We start from the raw sequence: 7,056 nt of genomic DNA, 5'->3' as shown, positions 1-7,056 counted from the left end.
TAGCGAGTAGATTCTCATTGTGGTTATTCCTCTATTAGGTTTTCAAAATAAATATGACGTTCTTGTGTATGTGTGTTCATTGCTACATCTTTCACTTATGATTAGTTGGTTTAAAGTTGATTGCTAAAGGTATATGATTGAACAAGTTAAGTTTTTTTGTATGTTGATTAACTTCCTTAGTACTTAGAAATGTTCAACCTAGCTTCAAAGAGGTCCACTTCAATTGGAATGCTCCTAAAGACTTTAATTTGTAAGCAGAGCTTCAAAGATTTAATTTGTAAGCAGAGCTTCAAAGATGTCTTATTTCATCAAAGTTAATCTATTGTATGCATCATGATTCTAGAATCCTTAGATCATCGGTCAAAATTAAAATTTAATGTGAAATATATATTCAGGCTACATTATAACTAAACTTTAATGACAAGTTGTTTTCTCTAAACCATAATTCTACGTTTCGTAATAATGAAACAAATGCAATTGTAACATCAAGCAAATTTATTTCAAAATTATAGACCCAAGAACTCTCCTTCCCTTTCCTTCTCAACAAAACTAAACTTAAAAATCTGCAAAAGGAATATGCTTCTTATTCTTGCAAGTCCCCCTTCACCATATACAATTCTTTAAATGATCAGCTTAAGGAGGTCCCATTTTCATCTCATCTAACGCTTTGTATGCATCATCATGAATCCTAAAAGACGTTGATGCTACATCGACATTAAAATTTAATGTGAAACGTATGTATTCACTACATTATAACTAAGTTTTAATGACGAGTTGCTTTCCACAAACCCCAAACACCGCCTTTTCTGATGTTAGAACAGGAAATCAATGGTAGTTGTAACATCAAGCAATTTTATTGCAAGATTACAGACCCAACAATCCCGAAAATTCTCGTCCACTTTCCTTCTCCGCAAAACCCACCTTTCAGATTTGCAAAACGGGAATTGTTTCAGATTCAATACGCTCTCATCAAGCTTTCCCAATCCTGTTTTTCACCCGCTTCGAATCATTGATTCTCCGAGATGCTTCTCATGGCCGCATCCCATTCAGTTAGCATTTCAACTCATGGCCCCCCCCATCCTACCAATCGTAATCGCCAAACAAATCCCAACCCACAAAACGACTCCGCACCCACCACTTCTGCAAAAGATCGATCATCCCCTCAAAAAAAATGATGACGAACCAGTGGTTCCTGCGCCAGGAAGCCTCCATGATTGCCCATCAACATGCAGCCGGGCCATCCAGCTCACCTGATGCTCTCACCTCACCTCTCCATCCAATTCCCCCGATCCCATATCCTACAATCCCACATTCATATAAAAACACCCCAATCCCAAATCATACAACCACCCAAGCACAAATCCTCAGTTGCCCTCCCCACAAATCCTAGGGCAAAAAGAAGAAAAAAATCCCCGATCCCCCAAATCCCCCAAATCTCCAAAATCCCCCAAACCCCCTATTCGAATTGCAGCGAAAAGGAGAAGAAAATAAAACCCCAATTCGAAAATGGCCTCTGGAGCATTGGTACTCCCCAAATTGAGCACGGCTTTTGTAGCATTCACAATCCTCTGTTCGGCGAGCTTCGCATTAATGGCGGACGCCGTCTCTCTGGCGACTGGTCCGGCAGCTGCGGCGGCGCCTACGGCTCCGGCGGCAGCGGCGCCGAGCCCAGGCTCCCTGAATCTGACGGCCATTCTTGAAAAGGCCGGGGCATTCAATACATACATCAGCTTGCTCAAATCCACACAAGTTGGAAATCAGCTGCAAACCCAGCTGAACAATTCTCAACAGGGGATCACGATTTTCGCCCCATCTGACACCGCTTTTTCTGCCCTGAAGCCCGGGACTCTCAATTCCATTAGCGACCAGGACAAGATCGCCCTTCTCCAATACCACGCATTGCCCAACTATTACACATTCGGGCAGTTTCAGACCGTCAGCAACCCCGTTCGAACCATGGCGTCCGGCAATGGAGGCCCCTTCGGAATCAACTTCACTTCAGTCGGGAACAGCGTGAATGTTTCCACTGGTCTCGTCAACGTGGCTATCTCCGGCGCCGTCTATTCACAGAACCCCGTTGCGGTTTACCAGGTCGACAAGGTTCTTCTTCCTCAGGACATTTTTGGCCCAAAGGCCCCTGCTGCTGCCCCTGCTCCTGATGCTGGTGCTCCCATTGTCGCGCCCGGTGTTTCTCCCTCGTCTGACGGATCCGGGTCTGCAACTTCCGGGTGTAGATCTCGGTTTGTTGAGTTCGGTGGTTTGTTGGCAATGGCGGCCATTGCTGTGGGATATGTCGGGGTGGGGTTGTGACGGCTCTGAGGAAGGGATTGTTTGGTATTATTTGTTTTTTTTCGCTGTCGAATTGCTTTGCTATTATGGGATGGCCTTAGCTTCGGTGCCTGAATAAAGGCCGTTCTTTGTAATTGCGGTGATTTGGGTAGTATTATGGTTGTTGATGATGAATTCTGTATGCGCCATGTTCAGATTTTGAATTCTGTATTTGATATTATTATTATGAATTTTTGTCGTGAAAATGGGGATTGATGATGGCTTTTGAATCGATCTATTATCAGTTATGGAAAGCATTTGGGTATTATAATTGTTGTTGCATTCTGTAATCGCCATGTTCAGATTTTGTATTGGGGATATGGTATTATTATGAATTTTTGTTGTGAAAATGGTGGCTGCTGATGGTTTTTGAATCGATCTATTATCAGTAATGGACTTGTGTTTGTAATTAAGGTCATTTGGTTATTGGAATTGTTGTTCATTCTTTACGCGCCCTGTCCGATTGATGTTCTGGTTATGGACGACTTCCAATGTAACGCTAAGTTGTTTGAATTCGAATATGTTAATAAAAATTCTGTGCGCGCCATATTCTGTATTGAATATTTTTATTTCAATTTTATTATTATTACTAAATAGAGATTACAAATGGTTTTTGGGACTATATATTTATACAAAAGTTTCCTTATGCTCCGTGAGAATTTTTTATTTGATGCTTAAGGATGACACTCAATTTAATAGTGAATTGTTTAATTTATATACATGAATTGCTTAATTTATATATATGAAGTCTTATTCAATTTATTTTTAATAAGGAATAATTTTTACTAGCAATTTAAAAGTTATTAGTCCCTGCCTTATAAGGAAATTGTAGTTTTTGCTCAATTTATGCTATTACAAAATTAACAATAATAATGAATGTTAAATGTTTGTCAAAATTATTATAAAAACACTTTAAAAATATATTTTAATACTATATTTTGATTGGTTGTGGCAATTTTTGGTAATGGTTTTTTTATTATTTTTTTTCAAAAAATCAAATAATATTCCCTCATCCTTGTTTGGGCATTTATTAGACATTTATTGAATGTAAGATGGCTTAATGAAAGAGGACACACGTTTCGTTTAATGCCTGGTGGTTGCATCGTGTTGCAGCCAAATTGGGCATTCCTTGAAATTCACCGTCTTCTTAATCTATTGTATTTTGTTAGTTGAAAAAGTTTATAAAAGATCAGTGATCAATTAATTTCTTCAATCTTTCAACTCTATTGATTGAGGAGGGCGTAGAAGTGTAGAACTGCATTTGATGGGTATGTTTACAATTTCATTTTGTAGTTGTTGAGCTTTCCACTTTGATTTTTGTTTTCCAGCTCATAATATTGTGATTAAAATATTTTTCTTGGTTTCCCAAGTTATAGGTTCTCATTACTACAATTTGAGATCTGTATACCACATTCTCTATAATAAGGAACACCATTTCTACAATAGCACCAGGTTTAATGAGTCAAATGTTATTCAGTTTACTTCACATTTTCCATATGTTTATTTCATTTCAATTTTTTTCCCACAGATTAACATTTCTAGAAATTTGCCAATAGCTCGTCCTCGTTATGTTAGAAACTAGAACTCTATCTTACCCCAACATGTAGAAGGTTTTATTGTGTAAATGATATATAAGCCAATATCGTATTATTGGCAACAATTTTGTCAGCTCTCAACATATTTGCATTCTATTTTGTAGCTTCCAAGGGCGGAACGGTTTCTAGTTTTTAGGAAAGTTGGATTTCTGAATTTTGAAACAATGACATAACTTATATGTTTTTTTTATTTTTTATTTTCATTTGAATTCTCTATGGTATTTTCAAAAACCCTAGCATAAAGAGGGTTTATTTTCAAAATTTCTAGATTTTTATGGAAATTCAATAGATAGAGTTCTCATTTTTCTCATTTTTATTTACATTGAACCATTTCAACGAGTTGCTTCAATTTCTCATTTGCATAATGCTCTAAATAACTTTGACCCACCTACCTTTCCTTCTAAGATACAACTACTACAATTTCTTTTAGGGTCCGTTTGGTTCGTGGAATTGTAGAAATCTTGATTTCAACAACTCACGATTTAGTCAAATCAAGGTTAAATTGCAAATATTGATTCCTATTTTTGAGATTTTACTTGAACTGTTTGTTTCATGCGGAAGATGGGTGGGAAGATACATTTTTATGCATTTAATTCTTCAACTTGGAATTGGAATTTTATTTTTTAAATTATTAATTTATTTGATTTTTAATTTTTGTAATTTTTAAAAAAATTTAATTTTAAAAAAATAAAATAAAATAAAATTGGTAATTTTTAAAGTTCTTGAATATATATTTTTTTAATAAAGTTATTTTTTCCAAAACTAGTTAAAACAAACATATTAGTAATGATATTACTATCACTTTCACGGAATTGTCAAATTTGTCAACATGAAGGTTTAAAAAAATTATTAATATTTTATCATACAAGAGCTAATTTTTTTAATATTATTTGTCATACAATAACTTAATTATTTTTTTGTAATTAATATTTTTTAATATTTTATCATACAAAGCTAATTTATTAATATGTCGAACCCTGCAAAACAAAAATGGTAAAACACCAAAGAAGGAAATGCAGAGTGGAATGATTGAAAACGTAGAGCAAACGAAATGCAAGAGAATGACAAAATCAAACCATTAAATGCAAGTTGAAAATGCAAGAAAACAAAAGTCAAAAACTTAGGTTAACCAAGCAATATATTTACAGGTGAGCACAAAAAAAAAGCAGGCGAATGCCAAAATATTCTCCATTTTCATTTTGATCTAAATCCTAAAAAGTGAAACCTAGTTTTAAATATCAATTCCAGGTCTAGAGAGGGAAGTCTAGAAACTTGTTTTTGAGGCTAAATTAGAAGTTTGGAATTCCAATTCCAATTTGTCAATTTCGAAACAAATGCATAGATTTTCAAATATAGGTTATGGAAAAGTCAATTCCTGTCATCTTTCAGGAAACAAATGAACCCTTAGAGAATTTGGTTTAAACCATAAATAGAAAATCGTACAGGTACTCTTTCATCTTTTAGCTAGGCAACTACTATGAAGTTTAACTAGGGAGTATTGCAAACAAGTTGCAGAGGAAGAATTAATAGATTTAAGATAAAAACTCATCAACTTTAACACGTTTTGAACATAAAAAATCATACCTAAATTAAGTTAACATGAGATTTAACAAAAAAAAATCTGTTATGGGCACTCCAATTCATAGACTCATAATCTTGTTGAGGATGTGCAATGTCTAAATCTCTTTATGAACTCTACCCATTTGTTACAAAATTGAAGGTCGGAAGATCAAAGTGATCAATCTAGTCATGTAATGGAAATGTCCCCTATTTACTAGCTTAATTAGTTTTTATTTCTTCATTTTCCTAAGATACTTTTAGATTTACTTCACTTCATAGACATGTGTTCAATCAAACAACTTAAAATGACTATTTAGAGTCAACCTCCATCTACCTATTAGAAAGTAAACGTGTGCTAGAAAGATCTGTTGTCATACATAGACCATCGATTTTACTATGTTGTATTTTACTTCATTTGGTTTTAAATTCCTTATTGCGATTTCTTGGAATTTTTTTCGACCATGTTTATGTATTTTGCTCTCCAAGATGGAGATACAAAAGCATTGTACATATCACATTAGAGAGATGTCTCCTCTTTTCCATCTTAGAAAGAAATGTAAATGTTTCCTTTTCGTTGGTAATATGATATAAACCCCATATTTAAAAGATGGCTAATAATATGTAACACAAGTTTGTGGGGCATTATATAGAAACCCAAATTGGATTAATCAGTCTTAAGGAATGTACCAACTTTTGAGCATTTTCCATGTTATACAATTCACATAGGCCATATATCAAAGAATTGTAAGTAGCTTTGCATGGTTTATCAATAACAACTTAATTTCACTTCAACGAGAACTTTGGTAGTTCAAAAACACCACTTTAAATGTTGATGGCTTTCACTCACCAACCATGCAATTTGGTTCTATAGTTTCCTTGCTAGGTAGCATAGACCACTTTTAATGTTTATGGCTTTCACTCATCAAACATACAATTTTCTATTATAGTTGCCTTCATAGGTAGCACAATGTAGGAATGTCTCTCAAAGTTTAGCTAACAATTGGGTTTTTGTCTAGTGGGGGTATTACATGGCCACCATGAGACAAGAGATTACTTCAAGACCTTGGCTTTGATAGTTATACTAATACAAATTATCATTTTGTTGTTTAATCATCAATATAATAGAAAACAGGGCTAGCTATAATATTCTATCTAGTTGCTTCGTTATTAAAACAATTAGAAGGGAGTTACATAAATTAAAAATTCTATATTTATATATACATTGAACAAGGCAAATGCATAAGTTTGGAAGTTTAAAATTATATATATATATAAAGTACAAGTCAAATGTACCATATCTTAGACTAATTTGTAAACTTTATTTTACTCAAAAGATTTAAAAAATAATAATAATATTTCTTTATACAGTTGCATATACTTCTTGCAAATATGAATTCTTCTACATATAATATTAAGGTGGATTGACATGTAACTATTGGAAGGGATCTCAGGGCATGTTTCATTTTATCCACTAGTTTTCATAACTATACATGATATTGCTTCTATAATTAGAATTTATCATTTTGAATGCTTTTCATAAAAAAAAAAATTCATGTATCATATTGCTTTCTTT

At 34.0% G+C, this 7,056-nt stretch overlaps 1 pseudogene across 1 annotated transcript; it reads left to right on the top strand.

The window, feature by feature from the left end:
- The first annotated feature begins 838 nt into the window (after positions 1–838).
- On the top strand, positions 839–2,534 carry LOC149549827 (fasciclin-like arabinogalactan protein 11 pseudogene; annotated as a pseudogene). The gene has a single exon (XR_016354142.1). The product of XR_016354142.1 is annotated as a fasciclin-like arabinogalactan protein 11 pseudogene (transcript).
- Positions 2,535–7,056: the final 4,522 nt, after the last annotated feature.

This window comes from Cupressus sempervirens, chromosome 7 (assembly GCF_028749045.1).
Source record: "Cupressus sempervirens isolate cs-2001-9-10 chromosome 7, ASM2874904v1, whole genome shotgun sequence".
NCBI lineage: Eukaryota > Viridiplantae > Streptophyta > Pinopsida > Cupressales > Cupressaceae > Cupressus > Cupressus sempervirens.
This window is presented reverse-complemented; position numbering and strand designations above follow the sequence as displayed.